We start from the raw sequence: 26,061 nt of genomic DNA, 5'->3' as shown, positions 1-26,061 counted from the left end.
TAAATGAAATCAAAGAACTGCCAAAAATCGATTCACGAAAAAATAATATAGTAGAAGTTGCTACTCGGTTAAAAAATTCTGTATCCGCGATTAAGTCATTAAATAATTTAGGATTTTTGCACAGTTCTGATCTTTCAGGTGAGGTAATAAAAAAACTCCCTGATTCCATGATGAGTGGGTATATACGTTACGCTGCTTTTAAGGACCGAGAAAAGCCTGAACTTGAAAAACTGGCCAATTTTCTTTTTGAAGAAGCGGAGATATTATTAACAGCAGGCGTTTTTGCGTTACGATCAACAGAATCCGATCCGAAAAACGAGCGATCTATTCGTAATAACCGAAATGAAAAGAGTGTATTTTTAATCGATGTGCCTGAAAATTCTTTTAATGATTCATGCGAAAACATGGATAAAATTCAAAAAAAAAATCTTGTTTGCGTTTTTTGTAAAAGGAAAAATCATTACATTGAAAATTGTAGAGATATATGTAAAGTATCAATTGTTGAGAGATGGAAAACGGTAAAAACAAATAAATTGTGCTATAATTGTTTGCGTAGTGGTCATATTCGAACAAGCTGTCTTAGAAATCCGTGTAAAAGATGTGGGCGAAAACATCACGAAATTTTACATCGAGACATTAAAAATACCCCATTAACTTCCGCAAGCTCGAATACAGAGACTTCATCAGTTGAAAGCAGCAATAGTTGACTAAATTCGGTGAACTCGATCAAAGATTCACCATCTCAAAAGTAAAATTTTCAAGTTTACTTAAAAATAGTTCCAATAATCATTAAAGGTGATAAAGCTTGTGAAGAAATAGCTGCTTTTCTCGATGAGGGATCTACTTCGAGTTTAATCCGAAAGGATGTAGCTGAGAGAATTGGTGTAAAAAAGTTCAAACTGAATTTAATTTTGAAAAGTCTTGCCGGAATAACCATGTCAAATGAAAAGGCGAATTTCAAAGTAAAAGCTCAAAACTCAGAACATTATTTAAAAAATGTAATAATAGTAGAAAATCTTTCTATTTCTCCTCAACGAATCAATCAAGATATCGTTCAATCGTGTTTTAATAGAACTGGTGTAAACATATGCCCCTGTAATTTGTTACCATCGATGCTAATAGGTCAATATAACATTAATCTTATCATTTCGCGGGAGACTAGAGTAATTCAAAAAGATTCCTTTTTTATTAGTAAAAGTTTGCTTGGATGGGCAGCACATGGTTATTTTGATGCACGCGATCAAAACACTGTCAAAAATTTTCAATTTAAAACAATAAACGGGATTGCCGAATCAGAACAACAAAACGAAACATACAACTATGAAAATCTCGAGAATCTTGTAAAATTTTATTTTGGGTTAGAAAATTTAGAAACTTTCGATTACAATGCCAAAACCGAAGAGGAAATACGAGCTTTACAAATTTTAGAAAAAACCAGTCGATACACAAATGGCTCATGGGAGGTGGGACTTCTTTGGAAAAGTGACAACGAAGTTTTCTCAGATGGTCGTTCATCCGCGCTTCATAGATTAGCTTTACTTGAAAGAAAACTCGATAAGAACCCTGATTATGCCCGATTATATTACACTGAAATGTCGCGACTTTTCGAGAAAAACTTCGCTGTCAAAGCAGGGAAAATATCTCCGAATTCAAAAATTCGTTATTTACCTCACTTTGGCATTCAAAATATAAATAAACCAGGAAGAATTCGATTAGTTTTTGACGCTGCTGACAAAACTAATTCAAAAAGCTTTAATGATTTACTTTTAGCAGGTCCAGATTTATTAAAATCTCTTACAGGCGTTTTAATGCGTTTTCGGCAATATTCATTTGCGATAAAATCTGATATGCGAGATATGTTCTTGAAAATTAAAATTCGGCAAGAAGATCGAGACGCGCAACGCTTTTTCTGGAGAGGAGAGGATAGATTTAACCCCCCTGAAGAATATTTGATGAGTTCTATGCTATTTGGGGCTAAGTCATCCCCCTGCTCTGCACTTTTTATAAAAAATAAAAACGCTCGACTTTTTGCAGATCAATACCCTTAAAGTTCAGAGAGTTTAATTCATAATTGCTATATGGATGATTTTCTTGACAGTTGTATGAATCGAATCGATGCTATAAATCGTGTTCGCGAAGTAGCAAAAATTAATGAGCACGCTAACTGGGAGATGCACAGTTGGTGCAGTAATGATGATTTTGTTATTTCTTTGTCTAAAGAGAAGGAAAAATCGAAGCAGGTTATAGAATCGGAAACTCTAGACAACGGAGGAGAAAAAATTCTAGGGTTACGTTGGTTTAATCAGGAAGATAAGCTGGGTTTTAACGTTAACTTAAGTAGAATTGATCAAAATCTATTTTCTAGTTTTAAAAAACCTACAAAAAGGGAATTTCTCTCTGTAATTATGTCAGTTTTCGATCCCCTAGGGCTTTTAACTCCATTCACTATTCATTCTCGGATTTTAATGCAAAGAGTTTGCAAAAGCGGTATCAAGTGGGATAAAGAAATAAAAGACGAAGAATTTATTGATTGGCAAAAGTGGCTAAAAGACTTACCAAACGCGAAATCGTGTCGAATCGAAAGATGTTACCAGTTGCGAGAATTTCAAACTAAAAAAGCCGAGTTACACGTATTTTGCGATGCGAGTGAAAAAGCTTGCGCTGCCGTGGCTTATTGGCGCTTTTCTCTTAATAACAACACTTTTTATACTTCAATAATTGCTGCAAGAAGTCGAGTAGCGTTGATAAAAGGTTCAACGATACCGCGCTTGGAGTTGCAAGCAGCCTTGTTGGGCACTCAATTAGCTAAATCAATAGAAAGTGAACATGAATTCGAAATTTCAAAGCGAGTTTTTTGGTCAGATTCTACAACAGTCTTATATTGGATAAAACGGGATCCTAAAGAATTTAAAGTTTTCGTATCTAATCGCTTGAAAGAAATTCGGGCTAATTCAAAAGAAAACGAATGGTGTTGGGTTCCTTCAAAGGAAAATCCGGCGGACGACGGAACTCGTTTTTCGTATGAATGTTTAAGTGAAAGTAGCCGTTGGTTTTCCGGTCCAACCTTTTTAAAAAGATTAAATTCAGAATGGCCAAAATTAAATGAACCCGATCTTTCAAAAAATATTTCAGACCTTGGTGAAAACGAAAGACAAATTTTTACCGTTGAAACTCAGACACCTTTGATCGATTTCACTCGTTTTTCTTCTTGGGATCGCCTTATTTCGGCAGTACGTCGAATTTTCATTTACGTATCAAAGTTAAAAAATAAATCGATCAAAAGAAAGGGTTTTAAGACAACGGAAATTTCACTTACTGATCTACAAATTAAGGCCGAAAATTTGTGTTTAAGAATTTCTCAGAATTTATCATTTCCGGAGGAACTTATTACATTGAAAAACAAAAACAAAATTACAAAAAATAGCAAACTACTTAATTTAGACCCTTTTATTAACGAAAATCAAATTCTTCGCCTGAACGAAAGATTAGCGAATTTTGGTAAAAATGACGAAACGCTAAGTTATAAGCCCATCGTCTTAGACAGCAAAGAACGATATTCCAAACTCCTCATAACCTATTATCATAATAAATATTTTCATAAAAGTCATGATACTATCTTAAATGAATTGCGTCAAGTTTTTTGGATTCTAGGTGTAAGCAGAGAATTACGAAGCATCGAATTTAAATGCATAATTTGTAAAATGAGAAAAAATAAACCCGCTAATCCAAGAATGTCCGATTTGCCCCCTGCTAGACTTGCGTACAAAAAAACACCTTTTTCTCATTGTGGGGTCGACTTTTTTGGTCTGATGGTCGTTAAAATAGGACGTAGACGCGAGAAAAGGTGGGGGGTATTATTTACCTGCCTAACCACAAGGACGATTCATTTAGAGCTTGCTCATTCGTTAAATTCTGATTCGGCGATTCTAGCGTTTAAAAGATTTATAGCGCGAAGATGTACTCCAATAGTAATTTATTCAGATAATGGAACGAATTTTAGGGGCGTGTGTAAAGAATTGAAAGACACTATTATTGAATTACACTCACATAAATTAAAACTCGAAGAGTTCGCCGCAAGAAATAAGTTTTACTGGAAATTTAATCCACCTTCTGCGCCGCACATGGGGGGAGCGTGGGAGCGACTCATTAGATCAGTGAAAATTGCTATTAATGCGAGTTTGAAAGAACAATGCCCGAGAGAAGAAACACTTTTAACAATTTTAACTGAAATCGAAAATTCTGTCAACTCTAGACCATTAACACACGTCTCTTTAGATCCACGAGACAATGAAGCACTGACACCCAATCATTTTTTAAAAGGTTCTTCTTCAGGCATGGTTAAATTCAATAAAAATAATAGTCCATCATATTGTTCGCGAAAACAGTGGAAAATTTGTGAACTGGCAACTGATTTATTTTGGAAAAGGTGGTTGCGAGAGTATCTTCCATCATTGATTCCGAGAAAAAAGTGGCTTGAAGATGAAGATCCTACAAAAGTAGGAGATATAGTATTAATTTTGGATGATAAAATTGAACGAAATCAATGGAGGAAGGGTTTAGTTACGCGCGTTTTTCCAGGAAAAGACAAACAAGTCCGAGTCGCAGAAGTAAAAACAGCATTTGGAAAATTTTTACGACCAGCGAGAAAACTAGTTAAATTCGCTGAGGTTCAAAATTGAATTTTGAACGGGGGAGAATGTTATTATTTTACAATTGTCAATGTTCGTTTGTTAATTTAGTTTTTTAATCATTAAAGGGGTCGTCTATTTATAAAGTAAACAGTTGTAGTTTCTTCAAGGCCGCGTTGCGATCAATCAAATAAGGGTTGATCGTGAACGCTATTTTCCCTTCACCGGTAAAGATACCGATAAAAGAAGGGATCTACGGAGCAAGCGAACACAGAGGGATTCAATCGCAGACGATGGGCCGATAGGCGATTCTTTTTTGGTTGTCTTCTTTTTCGTTTTTTTGGTTGCTACGACGACCAAAAGATAATTAGTAACATTGTTTTTTGAAAAACGAGCAGAACCTTACCGACAAACGAGCAGTGATCACCGTCAATTTTGTTCCTAACCAAGAACTGAATTATGTGAATAAAAGGTTTTCAATTGATTTTAACTTGAACCCGAAGTTTTATTTCTGAACATAAAGTTCTGTTTTGTGACGGAACAACTTCATTAGTAATACAGAGAAAATATTATCCAGATCAATTAACTAAATGTTTCATCAAACAAAGCAAATGCCACTTGGCTTAGATCACATAATTAAATTGTTTAAAATAAAAATATATGATTTTTCGTGCTCACAGTAAGTACATAGTTTTATATAGTTGGTGGTGTTAACTTCAATATTTTATTATAACAGAAAATTCTGTTGCAATTATGCCGTTTAAAAACCGGTATACATTTATTAATATGCTCAACAGAAATTTTAATAAAGTTTAGGTGCTATATCGAACGCACTTTCCAAGCTAAAATATGCTATCTTGTGTAAGAAATGTACGGACGGAAAAATAATATTTTGAAATTGAGTTTTCATGTTTATGGAGTAATTAGTTAAATAATTAAACATTCAGACATGTTATACATGACGTGTTACATGGGAAGAATACCATTATAGTCCCATTTTTTGTTAATAATCTGAGGAACTCTAACTATTTTTTATAAAGTTGATCAAACTGTTAATTAAAACGTCGATATAGTCATATGAACTTGATACATGTAGGTTAAAGCTCAGAGTTTTATGGTAATTAATTTCGTGGATAAAGTTAAATGAAAGCTACTTTTATTGAGGAGTTTCAAGAGTGATATCCAATGATTGTAGTAGTAATTCAGTACGATCTGGTTGAAATTTAGAATTTCGTAATATCTGAATTCAGTTAAATTACAATGTTATAAGAAACGTGTATTTTACGACATTATTTTTATAAGAGCTAGTACGCTGACAGAAAACATCAAGGTAAATTATATAAAAAAGAATTTTGTACATAATTTCACGATGAATCATTGCCCTTTATATGTCTTGTTTATGGTACATGTGCTTTATAATTTTTAGTTATATTTTTATATTGATTTACTTCACAACTTTCAGTGCCTTCTTTTTTTTGCTGTTATAGTTTGACATTGTTAATTATTTCATGGTAGAAAAGTAAAAACGTATTATTACAAATAAATCTCTTTGATCCCTTACGAATTCTAAATGCCACCAGTTTAAAGATAAAATGTAATTTAATTTAAATTTTACTAAACTCAGGTACTTGCAAAACTATTTAAAGTGTGATTCAATCGTTAAAAAAAACTTGAGTACTGCTAACAAAGCGTAGCTTATTAAATTCTTAATAATTAAAATGTGTTGCTAAACGGATATCAGTGATAGCGACAGTTAAAGCAGGACAAGAATATGGGCAGCTCCAACGTAGTAAAATCTTGCCGTTATTCTCACGTCAGTCTACTACAGACTGTTCATTTGGTGTCTACACCGAATTTTTAACGCATAAACATTATTAGCTGGTGATTTATTACGCATTTTCACCTGTTTTTGTCAATTTACATAGTTTTGTCATAAAGAATTGCTTGTAATCCGTGGGTTATAATTTGCAACCATGGAAATTATAAGTAACTCTTGTCTGCAAATTGGAAAAAATTCAAAAGGAGTGATTCAAAGACTTCCAGTATGGCAGGGCTTGGTCTTGATGCAGCTCCTTAGTATCTTTCTACTTTTAGGTAAGTTTATTTACAGAAACGTCAGTTTGTCCGAATACTTTAATTGTTAGCTTTTACACTAGTTGACGAAATCACTTTGGGCATAACTAACATTTTTATGGAAATGGTAGAAAAATTTCGGGCTTTTTTTATTCTGCCTAAATTTGTATGGTAGTGTACACTAACTATAACGTAACATTTTTTTTGTTAAAATATAGTCATTAATCAGACATGCATTTGGTAATATGTTTTCTTTACTGCCTAAAAAAAGTGCAGGCTATTAAACATTTTGTACTTATAATTAGTTTAGCTTCACTTATTGAATAAAGTAATAAAAAAATCTATGATTGTTTAAGGTGAATTTTCTTTCAATCTATGATCAAACATCATGGATTTAATAAATCCTAAAAATTGAGATCCAATATTGTTCTGCAATAAATATTGGAAAATTGTTTGATTGGATTTTGTCACTATGTATACACGAGTGTAAGAAATTATAAATGGAATTTCGTGTTAGATAAATTGTTATAAGTGTTTCTCATAATAATAAAAAAAAAAAAAAAAAAAATACAATGTCTCATATGTCATTTAAATTACGTTTTATTTCAATATTTATAAAAAATTGGTTTTTTTAATAAAGTGAAAAAAATTTGGACTTAACATATATAAATTGGCAAATGAGTATCAGACATCTTTGAACGGCTATTCGATTCATGAAGTGCATAGGTTCAATAAGTAATAACATCTTTATTTTTATTAAATGCTTATGAGTTGTACGTGATTAAACAATTTTGAATAAGGTCATGTAAAATTCTGTTAAGTTAATGTTATTTTCAAGTTGGCTGTACAATAAAATTTAAGTAGATTCATGCTTTTTGTGGGTTTCAATATGCTCATTATGTAGCAATACATTTCTCAAGCTTCTGTATAATATTCAACATTAATTTACGCCTGTAATATGTGTATAATAAAATAGTCAATAGTTTTGAATTATAGACGTATAACGTTTGTACAACGTTTTCCTTTATTCTTATATTAAAAACTAGCAGCCCCCCGTCTCGGTTTCGCCCGAGACTCACTGAATAAAACACCGTAGTGTGTTGACATGTAATGCGAAACATTTTTTGTTAGAAAATTTTATACATATTCCCGATACATCTCAGAACAAAAATCTTCTTATTAAAAACATATTTTTTCGGAATCCATTTAGTTTATTTGGTCAAGTAATAACGTGTGAAAATTCAAAAAAATAATTATGCTGAAAAGTACCGTGCGTTCTTTATGCCATAAAATAATCGGTGGCCATAAGAAGCCGTTGATTTACAGTTTCTCCCGTGTAATTCACGAAAAGGGCTATTTTTTAAAGCTGTTAAGATTTTAAACCCCCAAAAAAATTATATTAAAAAAAAATTGTTTTTTCTCATATCTCACAATTTTATTACCAGAGCAACAAAGTCCTGGACCATAAACCCTACGTTTTTTATCGCCACAAAAATACAAATATATTTTCTTCTTATTTAAAAATCTAAATTTAGATCTTGAAAGATTTAAGAGATTACTGTGAGGGTAAAATGAAAAGCTGATCTCTCACGTAATGCATTCTTTATTTGTCGATTTTGAGGCTGTTCCAATCTCGATAAATTTTCTGCGTCAGTATCTTGACGCTTCAAATTGTATTCATTAGATACATTTGAAGTTTTCTTTCCAATATACACTTTTGCGACTATTAGCATGCTTACGACTTTTATGACCCCTAAAGGCTGTTTTCTGTAAATTTTGTTAAGTTCAAATATATTTGTTGGCGAGGTAGTATGACGTCCGATGGCCCTTGAAAAGACCGGTGAGCTTCTTAAGTTAACTCTTTCTTGACTGCAGTTAACAGCAATTGTGACTGCCTGGATACCTCAGGGTGATCTTCTCTGGCCTGCTGTTGAAAAACCCAGACTGATTGGGAGAAAAATTACAAAGTCAGAAGCTTTGGGGCTAGTTATAGTGCTATTTCCCAACGTCTCCCGGTATAACGTCGAAGACGTTGGTGTCTAAAGGACCTTTTTATTTGCAGATTCAGTTGTTTTGGTGATCTTAGATGGGGAGATTGGTTAGTGATACTTGTCCAGTGGAGACTGTCCCGTTGGCTCAAGTTTTTTATTCCCTTCATAGGTGTTAGGTTTGCCCAGCACAGACATTGGAGAGGATCAGTGATTCCTGGTTGAATGCTTAGAGTAGAGAGGGTAGTATAGGGTCGTCGGTCACCGGGTTTTCCAGCCTTGCGAAGAACAACTCCGCAGGTGACGTTGTGCGTCCGCTAGTGAATGGCTGACTTGGTTTAATAGTGCCCGTCTTTAATTAATATAGTCTTTTAGATGACGAATCGCTTCCGGAAATGGTAATAAAAATGTATTTGTTGGCAAGGTAGTTTACACTCATGTGGATCCTAAAAAAAACCGATGAAATTGATGGTTAAGTAGAGAACGTAAATACTTATAATGGCCCTAAAAAGCGCCAGTGATGAAACTTCCAGCTATTCGTTATTCCTGATGATGAAGAGCTGGCTACGGGTAGCTTGATTCTTACCCTGGGAGTCTCGATGTACGGAGACTGTAATGGAGGGAGGTACGCGGCTGACCAAAGAATATTTCGTCTTCGGGTCGTTTCTCGGATAACCAACTGCTCATCTTTAGACGGGAACATGTGGGTAAGCGCGTTGGGGACGCGACGACCAAGAAGGTAGCCGTTGTGGCTGCCCGTGCCCCTCAGAGCTGTTTTCCCTTGCTTACATTTGTAGCCACAAATTCTCTAACTGCACCAGGTGGGATGGTGGGACTGCTACACAACTCTGAAGAGTTGGTGCAGACTGTGCTCCGGCTAGATATGTCTCCTGGTATTCTGCCAGAGACGGCATCGGTTGGAATTAATTTTTTTAGAACGAAGTTCTTTATGTCGCGTTACTCGGGGGGCTGGAATTTTAAAACCGACAGATTTTTTTTTTTTTGAATCAGAAATCTCTTCCTCTCAAGTTTTTCCCCTCACCCCGTCCCCCCTCACCAAGTGTTCTCTACACACTTCCCCTCTCCTCACATACATATGTATATCTGTCAACCGTGCCGTGTTACTCTTCTGCACCACACCTTTACCCACCATTCCCCCTCACACTCCCAAGCAATTAATTTTTTAACAAATTTTAATTTTATTTCCCCACAGTAATTTTTCTTTGACTTTGAATTTTTTTTTCTTTTACAATTCTAAAAAAAAAAAAAAAAAAAAAAAAAACATTGTCCAATAAAGAGATTTCAACCCTTGACCTTCTGCGTGTAAGTCCTGTACCTTACCCACTTTGCTACAAGCGCTGCCGACTATGGAAGATCGGTTTTTTGTACTTGTCGTGTGGTTCGTAACTATAATATTCCACTTTTATACGCATTCAGTGATACTTCATTTAATTCATGATAAATTGTGTATTTGTGTTCAAAAAAAAAAAAAAATGCATTTGATGCATAAAATACCGACCGATTTTTATTAAACCTGAGGTTTTTTTTGGCATTACAGTAATACTAATAATTACTGTTATAAATAAATTATTTTATAAATAAATTATTAAAATAAACATATACGATAGAGTTCCACAACGTATCAATGGTTTTTAAGATTTTGAATTCGACTAACTAATTGTGTTACAATGTCACATAATTATATAAATTGAAAAAAAAAAAAAAAAAAAGGAAATGAAAAAAAAAGATTAAATATGAAAATAAGAAAGAAAATGAATAAAGGAAATACAAAAAAATGAAAAAAAATGTAATAAAATAAAATATGAAAAAAAATAAAACAAGAAATGAAAAAAAAAAAAAATTAAAACAAGAAATAAAGAAAAAAATGAAAAAAAATGTAATAAAATAAAATATGAAAAAAAAAACAAAAAATAAAACAAGAAATGAAGAAAAAATAAAATACAAAAAAAAACAACAAACCAGGGGGGATAAATGGGTCATGGGACCCACGGTAAGAACGAAGTTCTTTAAACATGAGATGAGTATAGACACAATTTCTCAGGTAACAAGAGGGTCGCCAGACCCACGGGAAGAACGAAGCTCTGTAAACGTTAGTACTGCATTCATGTCGTTTACTAAAACAAACACTTGAAAAACGAATAAAAAAAAAAAAAAAAAAAAAGTTTACTACTCACGATCGTTGAACTTCGTGAGTACTGTATTTATGCACGACGTTCTCACGAAGTTCAACCATCGTGAGTAGTAAACTTTTTTTTTTTTTTTTTTTTTATTCGTTTTTCAAGTGTTTGTTTTAGTAAACGACATGAATGCAGTACTAACGTTTACAGAGCTTCGTTCTTCCCGTGGGTCTGGCGACCCTCTTGTTACCTGAGAAATTGTGTCTATACTCATCTCATGTTTAAAGAACTTCGTTCTTACCGTGGGTCCCATGACCCATTTATCCCCCCTGGTTTGTTGTTTTTTTTTTTTTATTGTATTTTTTCTTTATTTCTTGTTTTATTTTTTGTTTTTTTTTCATATTTTATTTTATTACATTTTTTTTCATTTTTTTTTTTTGATCTCACTCGTCGAAATTCAGGGAGAATGGACACCTAGGTCCCTTCCCCTTTAGAGAAGAGTATAGTCCGTAACCGGAATACCCAGCTGCAGGACTATCACCAACATTCTTTCTACAGCTTGTTGAGCTGCTGAATTCGACTATACCACTATCGATACGCTCCGGCCTATTATAACCACACTTATTTAATTATGTTGCAGGTAGCTTCGATTTTATGTCGACGCCACCTAGCGGATTTTACTGAACTAAAGTGAAAAGCTGGCGTATTTTTGCAAAACTTTGAGCTCATTTATTGCTATTGTTATTAAATTTTTTAAGATAAAAACTATACTAAAACCATCTAGGAAGTATCATAAATCAGTGTGCAAAATTTCAGCAAAATCGGTTCAGTAGTTTTCGCGGTTAGCGATTACAACGGTTTTAGCGACTTTGCTTTATATATTAGTAAGATAAGACTACGATTGTGTCATTAAAAATTTCTAAGAAAAAACATTTTTTATTTCTTTACTAGTGAAATGTATAAAAATTTTTAAAAGCAAACTTATTTTAATTACTTTTTCCACCCTCGGAAGGTTTTGGGAGGGTGGCACTTCCTCGGGCAAAAAAGCAGTTTTCCGATACTCGTTTGAAAAGTCTCCTTTACGAACCTTGTTACGGACCTCGCCTTCGGCTCAGGCCGCAAACCTCTCGGTTCGCAAATAAAGACTTTTCAAACTCGTAGGAAAACTACTAATTTCCGCCCTCGGGTGGTTTTGGGAGGCTGGTACTTCCTCGGGCAAAAAAGCAGTTTTCCGGAACTCGTTTGAAAAGTCTCCTTTACGAACCTCGTTATGTCCCTCGCCTTCGGCTCGGGCCGGAAACCTCTCGGTTCGTAAACAAAGACTTTTTAAACTCGTAGGAAAACTACTATTTCGCAATAGTGTGCGGAAAAGGTGTGTGAAAAAGGTTTTGCCACACACCGAAAAAAATTTTGCTACACACTGGAAATCAAAATTGATACCTATTTTGTACCTATTTTCCTCACACATTGCGAAAAAACTTGTACGCAACTCGTGCGGGACGATTTCCCGCACTCGTGTGACAAACTCGCACTCGTGGCCTGTGACGGTAACTCGTACCTTGCGATCACACTAGTGCTACGCACTCGTGTGCTCAACTGGTACTCGTTCCCGTCAACTCCGGCCACTCGTGTGAGTCAATCACTACTCGTGCGGAAAATCGTCTTTTCCGCACTTGTTACGTAAATAACTATTTTTACATAAAATAAATAAAAAATTCAAAGTTTGATGAATACCTTGTTCATATTAGATAATAAAACGCAATCGTAACTGTCACGTTATAACAATACAATTGGATACGCGCATAGGGAGACTTAAAGATAAATTGCAAGAGATAAATATTTAATGTCAGAGAAACATTGATAGTTTAAGCAAATCATAAATGAAATATGTCGGTTGTGAAATAAAAAAGAAGTTACTGAGCTGACTGCTCCAAAATCAACAATGAAAACAAAAAATCTGATGTAGACAGGTTGAAGAACTGAGAGTAAAAAAATGTATACGTAACTTCAGTTGCAGTTAATATCAGACAAAACGAATTAAGGCATAAAAGTTTTATGTTACTAATATGTTTATTCATTAAATTGTGTTTGGTTATCTAAAATAAATTCTTCGTCTGTCTCCACAAAGTTTAACAATATCTTGATTGGAAAGATCTGCAGCTCTATACAGTACGCCTACAATGCATTACTATTTCTTCTGATGGATAAAACATCTGTTTTCTGATGATCCTACCTTAAGCTTACACACACCTTAAGCAGCACACCATGATATATAGTCATAATTATCTGATATCTTCAATTTTTAACATTTCTCGTTTGAGAGCCGCATTATCCCTAAGTCAAACTTAACTTTGTTAACGTGCATAGGTTGCCATGGATATAAGCCACAGCTTCATCCAAATGTAACTGAGTTGGAGATAAAGGAAGGAGCAGCCTTAGAAATTAAGTGCACGAGCAATAGCCATGTACAGTTTTATTATCCAGGTCGATTTTGGCTTCAAGGTGTAAGTTAAATGGTTTAATTACAGAAGGCTTCTTTGAGATATCTTTTTTCCGGAATAAGTACAATAACTTTAAAAAAAAAAAAATAGGTAATATCGTCTGATTATGAAATTTATCCAAAAGAAATGAGCACCAATAAAACTTTTTTAAGAAAATCAGTTGTCATTGGAGATGCTGGTTGGTATGGTTGTGCTGATGTAAACAAGACCTTCACATCAAAAACAATTAAAGGCTTTAATGACCAAAGCATAAGTTGGATTTACGTTTACGTTAATTGTAAGAATTTAATACGTGGATGAATTTTTGACTAAATTTCTTGATAATATAATCTTATAGAATTACGACTGTGAGCGCACGTATAACAAATTTAATACTTTTTTACTTAGCTACAAAAAGTGCCTTTATCAAACCATTTTGGTTGTTACCTCAGGCTGTAGGATGCAGTCCATATTATGCTATTATTCCATGCCGAACAACCTCACCCAGAATTGAAGTTATGCTAACGACCAGTGATTCTGTAAGACTAAATTTTTTTGTAATATTTGTGAATTTGTATATAAATTTTAAATTAATGGTTTATTTTACATCAGAACTTGCAGGAAATCATAAATAGAGACGCAGTCTTTGATCCTAAAGTTGGATTTGTCCTTAAAAATTTAAGTTTTTACAGCTCTAAAAAACAATTTCCCAAATTAATATGTACAGCAAAAAATGGTGATTTTACGACCAAGACAATGATATTTCCCAAAAGATCTTTTCGCGAATGCATGACTAAACCAGTTTTACAAATAGAAGGAGGAAAGAAAATTTTTACAGCTTCTACATTAAACGTTACGTGCTCAGTTAAAGTCTACGTAGAAAGTTCTAACATTATTTCCTGGAAAACACCTCAAAATTCAGTAAGAGTATTTGAATACATATTTGAAACTGGGGGATCAATTCGGAATATTATGTGTAGATTTACTTATGTACTTATTGTATAAAAATACACTTTATGTAAAAACTTTCTAATACATTTAATGTGAACATGGATTAGGCCTCCAAATTAACTTTCAACCAGATAGAAGTACCGGAAACTGCATACAATAATTTAACTGTATCAAACCTTGTAATAAATAATGTGACCTTTGAGGACGAGGGTAATTACACTTGTCAAGTGAGATCTTCGTTTAATGAGGATCGTAGTACGAACATGTTTATAAAAGTATACGGTCAGTTTTTAAAATTATAAAACAACGTTAATGTACAGACAAAAACTTGCATTTCGAGACTTGTATATTTTTACAGATCCAAATATCTCTTTCATAAACTTAAAAGCTAGGAATGGAAACAAGACTCATAGAGTTGATGATTTAGTGATATTTACAGCTTTCATTGATGCTTATCCACCGCCAACTCTTACGTGGTAATGATTGCATTTGCATAAAACTATACATTCATGCCAAAAACCTATAATTTACGATGATCCGTAGTATGAAGTATAAAATTTTTCAGGTTCACACCTAGCGGTACTGAGATTGTTTTGGGTAGTAAATTTAGGACTCCATATTACTTTAAACAGTTTGCACAATATCCAGTAGGTAATTTATTGATCTATGATGTTCAGTTAGAAGACCAGGGAATTTATACTCTTAAAGCAAATAACAGCAATGTAGTAAAGCTTTTGAATTTTTCTCTTACAGTTTACGGTAATTTTGATGTAGAACATAATGTCAAATCATTTTATGCGGAAACCCTAAGCCCTTTTCTTTATACAAAACACAAATTATTGTACATTTGCAGAGAAGCCACATGTTATATTAATCAAAGCTGAACTCAAAACTTTATACACTCTAAACCAAAGCGCAACATTCGCTTGCCAAGCTACTGCCAATCCTAAACCAAATATAACGTGGTTCTACAAAATGTGTCCAGATTATCATTCTACGCATGATTGTAAAACAGTGGAGTTGAAGGTATTTTTTGCTTTTATAAACAATTATAACTTTTTCAGTTACATTTATATTTACAAACACAAAATGCAATAGTGATCTAAAAATTATTCAACTGTTTAAGGCTAAGCAGAGTAGAAATAGCTTTTATTCAGAATTAAACGTAAATTTGGTCACATTTGGCGACATCATTTGCAAGGCCTGCCATTTATATGCTTGTGACTCAAAAAAACATGAAATTCAAATTACTGGTGTGTTTATTTGAGTTTATACTTTGTGTTCTGTTGTTATTTTAAAACTATTTCGTTTTATGAATTCTTCGCTTTTTCCAGACTTAGTTGATGACGCGCCTTATGGAATTACAGGGCCAGAAGAAATATATGATGGTGAAAATATTACTTTAACTTGTGCTGGTATTAAAAGTAAATATTCATCATTAACATGGTTAGACGATCACTTCGAAAAAATATGTGATTCAGGTAAATTCTAAAATTACTTTACATACGAAAATAAAGACATTTGATAAAATATTTTGTTAAAACTTAGAACTAATGCTTTTTAAATTATATTCCAGCAAAAATTCATTTAACATCAAAAGTCACTAATTTTACTGTTCGTAAGGAACTAATAATCTATAACATAAGTCAATTAGATGAGAAAGACTATTACTGTGACGTAAAGTCTAATTATAGGAGTATCAAAAAAATAAGATACTCCCTTGTTTCTAAACGTAATCAAAAATTGTTTCTTTTCGTCTGTATTGTATAACAACGTTTATTCACATTAAAATTATGTTTACATTTTTAGAGCCAAGGAAACCTTATTTCATTAAAGACAATATGAATTCTACCAACGTAACTGAATTATCAACAGATGCTCGAAACGTTATTCATTTGTTGTGTTACGTTGGAGGTACGCCAACACCGAACATTACATGGTACAAGGACAATGAACCTTTTAATTCGCCGGAAGATAGATTCAGCCTGTTATCTAATAGTCAAAAATTAATTGTAAGATATCTGGTGAAAGATGATGGTGGCAATTATTCTTGTCGTGCTGAAAACCGATTTGGAAAAACAGAAAAATTTCAAATAGTTAATGTTACAGGTAAAAAAAAGAGTACATGTGTTTGTTAATTTTGTAAATAAGGCTAAACAATTCCCTTATACTAAATGATTGTGTCATGAATGTGATGGATCAAAGTTAATTGTTAAGATTTATCTATGTCGCTTCACACATTAGTTCAGATAATCTAGTTTGGGGCTAATAAGCATAAAATCTGCTTGGACCTTTATGCAAGGAGATTAAAACTTTAAGAATATTGAAATTTACGGTAACATGCATGTAATTGCAAGGCTTGTTTATTTGATAATTGAAATTGTGAGGTTTAATTGGATGTTTTGACAATTTAATAATATTGAATAAATCAATTTTAGATTTTTATCAAAATCCTTTGTAACTGTAGCTGATATATCTTTTTCATTTATCTCTCGCAATAATCTCTGATCATTATTCTTTAACTATTTAAACCTATTGATGTTATCGTAGCTTATAAATAATTTTTTAATAGTTTTTAACCTTGAAACAATTTTTTTTTATATCTGTTTTTAATACTCCAAAGACTTTTTTTGGAGTATCTCTGTGTTAAAAGAAAATTCTTAAAAACCTTATTTGATGAATGAGAAATACGTTGATTGCTCTTTGCTAATCTTATCATTATTGAGGCAGTTGAGCACCTCCAATAGCTTTTATTTTATTTAGTGAAGCAGAAAAGCATTATACCTCAGCAAATGGACTTTGTGGACATTTCAGTAACCTAAAAAACTCAACATCACAAAACTGAAAAAAAAGAGGGATACATTTAACAAAATGCTATAAATTGAGAACAATTTGATCACTAGGTATATAGATTTTTTAAAGGCATAATAAATTTCTTTTCGATTAATATATATTAAAACAGCATGTGGTATAATTATAATACTTTGGTTTATCAATTTTAGTTATTTATGAAACCAGAAATTTCGAAGTTTTTCGTTTATAAGATTATGTGTAAAAAAAACGAATTAAAAAATGTATCTCGAAATCAGAGCGCCTAATATTTATAAAACTTCTACTTGTTATGTATTACAATGTTGACAGTTTTTATTTTTAAATTTAAGGTTTCAGTAAAAAAATCGTTTTTGGATACAACATATTCAGGTTATCTTACAATATTGATATTTCATACTCCCAACGCATTTTCTATAGTTTGTTTACTTGAGTATCTTCAAATTATTTACAAAATTTCCAAGTGCTTGGTGACTGTGTGAATCAAACTAAATTTTTCACTTAGGGCTGTAGGATTTCCAAAAATAGTACCATAATGTTTTTTTTTTAGTTTATTAAAAACATTATAAAATCAACATTGGTTTTTAAGAACTTACAATAAATCCAGGCCCAAAATTTTGTAATTGATTCAGACACTACGCAATATAGAAAAAGTGTTTTAAAAAGTTGTAAATACTGAATTTTGAAAATGTTATTATATGCTTCAAAATATTTTAGCTTTTTTTTTTAAACGGTCAATGTATGTGTATCCAATGTTTATAACCTAATTTAGGACAGGTAGCAGTAATAAAAATGAGCTGGCTTTGATCAGTAACAGCTCAGTTGCGCAACAGCTAACAATTGTTGGAAATCTTTTAAATTTCAAACAAAGTTTTACGTTTTAAATTGAACACACTGCAAAGATTTTGTGTAAGTTACATGTAAGACAAAGATTCTATTATAAGTATACGAATGTTGTGTAACTCAGTTCGGCATAAACGATTGTCATACACTAGTTTTGAGTGTTTATTACTATACTTTTAAATAAGAAGACTTCATATCTCGATAACTGGAGTGCTTATTACTTTTTAATCGAAGATTTATTAATTAATCCACAAATTAAGAATTTTAAAACTTATTAATAAAAAAAACTTTATTCGAATGTTGCTATTCAAAAGAAGGTTGGAATAGTTAAACAATAATAAGCAGACAATATTCTTTCAAATAAGTATATAAAAGCAAATGTATTAACTAGAGTTATAAAATATGTAATTAATCCATTAGTTGATAAATGTCAAAAGATGTTTTATTTAATTTTTTAATATTGTCTAAACATTTAATTTTTGACAATTTTTTGCATTTGGGAGATTTCCCAGAAAGTTCAAAACTTTAAACAACTGTTCAAATATTGACCATGTAAGTGACTCACCAGTCAACGTATAGGCAAAGATTTCATTCAAGTTATTCTGTTCGAAATAATCAAAAATCATAAACCTTCTCGGGCCCATTTATTGCCCTGGGGAGGATGCAGATTAGTACAGATACAATAGTGTTTTGTTACTGCTGGGATATATAAATCATAAAGCTGTTTATAACAAACAACTTTTTGTTAACGAGATACAAAATGGAGTAAAAAATTTTGTTGATTGTTGTTACAACGTTTTTACTGTTTTTGGGTAATGGATCAACTTCGTTACACTAATATTTGTAGCAACAATAAATAAAAGAAAAATACTTACGAGACTCATTAGAAAATTGTAAAAATCGATTCTTACTAATTCTAACTAAAACTCGAGAATTTTATTTTTATTTAATAAATTTTAATAAAATAATTTTACAAATAACCATAGAACTACAAACAGATTTTTAATTATATGTGGTTAAACGTAAGTAAAAAATGACAATAAAAAAATTGTGTCTTAAGAATTTCGTTCAATAGTTCAAAGTCGTTAAAAAATCATTGCATATGTTGCACTGTAACCTTAATTGGAGTCGTAATCTATATGTTTATTAGCTTTTAAACTTCAAATTTTATAAAGATATGTGTTGATGATTATAATGAAGTTCTTGATTATAATTTGATTACATTAATAATAATTGATGGTTTGAAAACTTCAGTGTTGTAGCATGATGTTGTGGCAAAAGAGAGTGTTTTTCTGAATTAATTATAAAAGCTATTAGTAATGATAATATTATCCATACAATTAATCATGATTTTAGAGATTGAAAATCGTTTTCTTCAACTTACATTGATAGTTTGGTTCATCGTAATTCTTATTATACTTCTTATTTACTTTTCTTTTAAAGTACTACATAAACAGGTGAGATGAAGATTTATAATTAAAATTCCAAAAATCAATGAAAATAATAAAAATTTCATTAATTTATTTATTGTACACAGATAAAAAAAAAGCAGTTGTTAAAAGCTGGCTTGACTAATTTTGATAACGGAGCCGTTGATTTAATAAATCCTGATCTAACAGTTAATGATCAAGCTGAGTTTCTTCCATATGATGAAAAGTGGGAATTTCCTAGAAAAAAACTACAGTTAGGTATGAAATCTGAGCTAACTGTAAAGTAGTGGCTATGATAATCAACATTAATGGACATATTGTGATATTTGAAATTAAAGGTCAACAGTTGGGAAGTGGAGCTTTTGGGGTTGTAGTAAAAGCAGAAGCTTCTGGGATTTGTGCTACGGAGGCTGTCACAACCGTTGCTGTTAAAATGGTTCACGAAAATGCCGAGTCAGTTTATGTTCGTGCTCTTGTGAAAGAATTTAAAATTATGATGCATCTGGGGCAACACTTGAACGTTGTAAATCTTCTGGGCGCCTGTACAAAAAATATTGTTAACCGTTAGAATTTTTTTTTCATTTTTAAAGTAATAATTGCTACCTTTCAACTAAAAACCAAGTTATTTTATAGGTGAATTTTTAGTGATTCTCGAAGCCTGTGCTTATGGAAACCTACAAGACTATTTGAAATATCACCGAGAAAATTTTATAAATCAAATTGATCCATTTTCTGGTGATTTTAATTGGTCCATTAAAAAAAAATTTAAAAGGTGCTAATTTGATGTATTTGTTTGTTTAAAAATCTAACTTATGCTTAAGACCGTAGGCTAATGGCACAATTTCGTCTCATGAGACGTGTGTAAGTTTTTTTGTTGACGATTTTTAAATTATGATGGATGATCTTGAAAATTATACGTATAAAAAGTCAAATCGGTAAATGTTTCGTCAAGGAAGTGCTGTTCATATTTGTATGATATTCTATACATGAGTAGTTATAAATTTAGAGTAGATTTAAATAGGTTTTTTTAATTTACCAGAGGGTGTACAAAAATTGACCATTCAAAATTTTACAAAATTTTAGTATTGTTTGTACATAATCTGATGGATTTTTTGCATACTTGAAAATACTGTTCGAGAACGTAGAAGCTTTAGAATGGGAAAATTTTTATTTAGTGTCACACTACTCACAGGAAACGAGCTAATGTACTTGGCAATATTAAAATAAGATTCAGAATTTGTCTGATATAAAAAATCGTTTATGTGACTGGCTATGTACTATTATTATGTGTTAATCTCAGATGATGAAAAGATAGTAGTATTTTGACTGTGAGACATAAACATTAAATTAGGTACAATTATTCCTAGTAAAAAAGCACAAAAATATGCCAAATTGTATAATTTTGTGCAAACCATTACTAAAAATTCCGACAACAGTGATATCTGGTATTGATTAAAAGATGAACTGCAGTGAGTTGCTATTAAAAATACCAAAGAGCTCAATATTAAAAAAAATTTGTTTTGACGATTAGCAAATATATTTGCATTTACCGCAGTTTAATTTTTTTCCTAGTGGTATATAGTGTTCTTCTTTCTTACGGCAACTTCTCTTTATTGTTAGATCTAAGTAGACATCTAACTATTAGAATTTCCGAACAGAATTGAAGAAAAGGGTGGTCAGTTTTACTGTTTTTACGTGTGGTTGATACGTTATAATAGTTATTTATACTTAACAAAAAGTTTTAATATTTTTTTGTGATATTCTGTGTTATTTCACATTTGTTATTAACCTTATACTGTAGTGAAAGACAAAAGATTTTACTTTTACTCGCTCGATAAAAATTTCGTTTTCTGGCGCAGGATTGATAAAAATCGTATACAGAAGGAAATAAAGAAAGCCTCAGATCATATTTTTGTCACCCGCGGTCATGCCCAAGGTGTAAAATATCTGTGATATAAAATATTCTTCGTTTATTCTTTTTAGGGGAGTAGTATGATTATCAAAAATTATTCATATTTTTTTACTTAAAATAATAGTGGATAAAATTATAGTGTACTTTTCTATTTATGTTTAATTTGATGTTGAACTATGAGTTTCATGTTGAATTCTTATTTCTTGTTATTGCTGTAACATTTGTTATCTTTTTTCAAATGTAAAGAGTAAGTAGTCAATGTTAAAAGTTAGTACATGGAAATTTTTTTTGTGCAAAAAAGTACAAAAAAAATTGTTTCTTCACTTTACTGATATATTATCGAGAGTCTGATACGTCTCCACTTCCAAAGAGTAAAAACCATTTTACTTTGAGCCATTACTCATAGTTGTCATTTAATTTATACTCTTCGTAAACGCAATTCAAAACTATCGAAATCTTCATGAATTTTTTTTTTATGTATTAGTCATCTTTTTACTCTTGATATGAATTAAACAAAAAAAAAATATTCTGCTTTAAGCAAGTGCTTAGATTAACTGAGACAACACTAAAAAATCAAACGATAAATTAAAGTAAAAATTTCTGGTACTAAACGACTTTATTATAACAACAACTGATTGATGAACGAGTAAATTTGCTTTTTTATTCACTTACAGAGCAGAGTATATGGGTTCAGAATCGTCCAATTATTTAAATACGGTATTTAACAACAATGATACAAACTTTTCGTGCTCTACGGCTCAGAACTCAAGCAATTCAATTGAGTTTTGTAGTGCCTATTACAATAATGATTTACAGCCAGGCTGGCGTTCTAACTACGAAGGTAATTACGAAAACTGGAAGCCTAAATGCATCTGCTCCCATGACCTTCTTTCTTGGAGTTATCAGGTGGCTCATGGCATGGAATATCTATCAAGGAGAAATGTAAGAATATGCATACAAAACTACTCACTTATAAGTACTTTGCCTATAATAGTGTATCTTTGTATATAGGTTTTGCACTGTGATCTGGCTGCCAGAAACATTTTGCTGGCAGATAACAATGTCGTCAAAATTTGTGACTTTGGTTTGGCCCAGACATTGTACAAGGACATCAATTACACGAGACTAAACAATGTAAAGTTGCCATTTAAGTGGATGGCCACTGAATCTCTCAGGGACGGAGTTTTTTCGACAAAGTCTGATGTTTGATCATATGGTATAGTGCTTTGGGAGTTATTTACTCTTGCAGATCCACCGTATCCAGGCATGGAAGCTTTTGAAGTATATCAGAAACTCATGGACGGATACAGGATGGGAATACCTAGATATGCCACGAAACGTCTGTAAGTGAAGAAACGATGGAAGCTTTTTTTTCGACTTTTGTCTTCAACATTATTTATTCATCTCATTCATTCACTTGTCAGTTACAATATAATGCTTAAATGCTGGGAGGATGATTCAGCTCTAAGGCCATCATTCACAGAATTATCGAAAAGTATTGGTATGCTGTTAGATGAAGGTACGAGAAAGCACTTTGAAAAACTATACGATGAGTATCAGATCATTAACAAGGAAACATACTTAACAAGAGAAAATAATTATCTGAAAAATATGTCTTCAACGGACCAAGTAGCGCTTGCCCTACCTCAACAGGACTACCAAAATAGGTTACTGCAGGTTGAAAACCCTCTATACTTTTTTGTAAGCATTTATAACAGCCTTTTAGCTAAGTCCAGGAAAATCTACTTCATATTTTTCCATAACAAATATGATTTATAATTCCTAGGTGACTTGACTAACCGGATGAAGATAATTTTACAAGCTGATATCACGTAATTGACTAGTTAAAATGTAAACGTTCAATAAAAATTTTGTCTGATAAACAGTAAATATTTACTTAATATTTTTTTCCTGTGCCGATATTAAACTAAGATTAACAAAATTTATCAAAAAAAATTTAAGTAAAAATTAACGACATTGTGAAAAGATTCGAATTTTAGAGAATATCCTATGTTGTACTATTCTTTTTTTTTATTACTATCTAAGCATTTTGGAAAATAAAATTTGGAACAAAAGCTGTTGTGCGTCATACTGCTCCGATTTTTAGTAATATTTTTACATTGATGAACTTTTTATCTTTTAGGGCTTTAATTTTAATTGTTTTGTAGTTTGTCATTTTTAATAATTTAGTACTACACAAGTAAAAATGTAACATACAAGATTAATCTTTGACATTTTACAAATCCTAGAATACTGATAGTTTAAAGCTAAACTTTTATTTCAGTCAAATTTTCAATTCTAAATTCAAACACTTTCACAGCTACTTGAAGTGTGACTCAATACTTAAAAAACTTGAGTGATGCTAACAAAGCGTAGCTTATCAAATTCTTAGTAATTAAAACGCGTTGCTTAGTGCATAGCAACGGTAGCTACAGATAAAGTATAGTGATAGGAGCTACTAACGTGGTAAAAGATTGCCATTATTCCTACTTCAGTCCACTAAAAACTGTTCATGTGATATTTACATCGAATTCTTAACGAGTGAACGTCAATAGCTAGTGATTTACCACATATTTTACCTTCTTGTCTCTGCGGATAGTTTGGCAACTGTATTGCTTGTAATCCGTGGGTTATAATTTGCAACTATGGGAATCATAAGTCACTCTTGTATGAAAGTTGTAGAAAACTCGAAAGAATTGATACGGAGACCTCCAGTGTGGCCAGGCTTGGTCTTGATGCAGCAGTGGACACCACTGCTCCTTAGTTTCTTTTTACTTTCAGGTAAGTAAATTTACAGGAACGTGTGTTTATCTGAATAATTGAATTCTTAGCTTTTACGCTTGTTAAAGAATAACTGATATTTTTATTTGAATGTTGAAAAAGTTCTGGGCTTTTTTCATAATGCCTAAATTTTTATAGTAATGCATACTAATTATAACGAAACAGTTTTTTTATTACGTAGTAGTATTTAATAATTGAATCAGAGCTGCATCCGGTAATACTATTCCCTACACTGCCTAAAAAAAGTGCACGTTATTAAACATTTGTGAATAATGTACGTACCAATGGCAGCAGAAATGGAATTTTATATTGGATAGATTATTTAAAATGTTTCAGAAAAAAAAGTCTTGTATGCCATTTAAATTACGTTTCACTGCAATATTCATAAAATTGAAGTTTCAAAATAAAGAGAAAAAAATTTGGACCTGACATAAATTGGCAAGTCAGTATCAGACATCTTTGAACGACTTCCTACACAAAATTCCACGATAACTTAACTGGAAAGATCCAATAATGGATGCGTTGCAGTTTTCTCTGACATACAAAATACCCGTTCTTACGGATGCAGCACACCATGATATGTAGTATTAATTATCTGACATCTTTAATTTTTAACATATGTTTAAGACACGCATTATCTCTACGTAAAAATTAATTATGTTTACGTATACAGGTTGCTATGGGTGTAAGCCACAGCTTCATCCAAATGTTACCGAGTTGGAGATAGCCGAAGGAGAATCTCTGGAAATAACGTGCACAAGCAACGGATTCGTACAGTTTTATTATCCAGGTTTCTTTCAACTTCAGGGTGTAAGCTAAACAGATTTATTATATTTATTTATAGTATTCAACTTAATGCTTTATTGGTTTATTTTTTTGTTTTAACACGTACAAACAATTTTTTCGTTCATAAATATAGGTAAAAATAACGTCTGATTATGAAATTCATCCAAATGGGATGAGTGATAATAGAACGTTTTTAAGAGAATCAGTTGTCATTGGGGATGCTGGATGGTATGGTTGTACTGACATAAATACGAAAATCGCACCAAAAACTAGTAAAGACTTTACTAACCTCAGTACCAGTTGGATGTACGTATATGTTAATTGTAAGAATCTCAACATTTATATATACTTGACTAACTTTTTCAAAATTGTGTTAAACGTCCTATTATAACGACAAAAAAATAGCATAATAATATAATATTTTTTACGCAGCTAAAAAAAGTGCCTTCCTCCAATCGCGTTGGATTCCACTTCGATCAGTAGGATGTAGTCCTTATTATGCTATTTTTCCATGCCGAACAACCTCACCTCGAATTGAAGTTACGCTAACAACCAGCGATTCTGTAATACTAAATTTTGTTGAAAATTTATCCACGTGTAAACCAGTATTAGATTAATGGTATATTTTGCATCAGAACTTGCAGGAAATCATAAATAGAGACGCAATTTTTGATCCAAAAGTTGGATTTGTCTTCAAAAATTTGAGTTTTTATAGCCCTACAAAACAATTTCCCAGATTAATCTGCAAAGCAAATAATGGTGATTTTACGATCAAGACGATGACATTTTCTAGAAATTTTTTTCGCAATTGCATAACTAAGCCAGTTGTAAAAGTAGAAGGGCCAAAAAAAGTTTTTTTGGGCTCTACATTCAACGTTACGTGTACAGTTAAGGTCTACGTAGAAAGTTCTAACATTATTTCCTGGAAAATTCCACGAACTTCAGTAAGAGCCTTTTACTTCATTTACTCACAATTTCTTGCTTTCACACTGATCAGGAGTGTAAACGTATAAGTAAATCAACAAGAAAAATGCTTAGTATGTCAGGTTTAATAAAAAGTTTGTTGAGACCCACCCTTTAAAAGTAAGTTTATTTTGCTCAGAATATCATGTTCTGCGAGGAAAAAATCGTGAAGGCGGGTACATAGACGTATTTTTGCGTGAAAATTTCAAATAAATAGTGGAAAATGATACCATGTATTTACGATTTTTTTCGCATGGAT

General features: G+C 32.0%; 1 protein-coding gene across 1 annotated transcript in view; it reads right to left on the bottom strand.

Annotated features, from left to right (window-relative positions):
- LOC106637852 (uncharacterized) overlaps positions 1-26,061 on the bottom strand; it is a 144,893-nt gene that overhangs the window by 105,028 nt on the left and 13,804 nt on the right. The gene's annotated exons all lie outside the window — the stretch shown is intronic.

The sequence above is a fragment of the Copidosoma floridanum genome, unplaced genomic scaffold (genome assembly GCF_036245765.1).
Source record: "Copidosoma floridanum isolate Cflo_tuat_1 unplaced genomic scaffold, Cflo_Japanese_pri ptg000021l, whole genome shotgun sequence".
NCBI classification, from domain to species: Eukaryota; Metazoa; Arthropoda; class Insecta; order Hymenoptera; family Encyrtidae; genus Copidosoma; species Copidosoma floridanum.
This window is presented reverse-complemented; position numbering and strand designations above follow the sequence as displayed.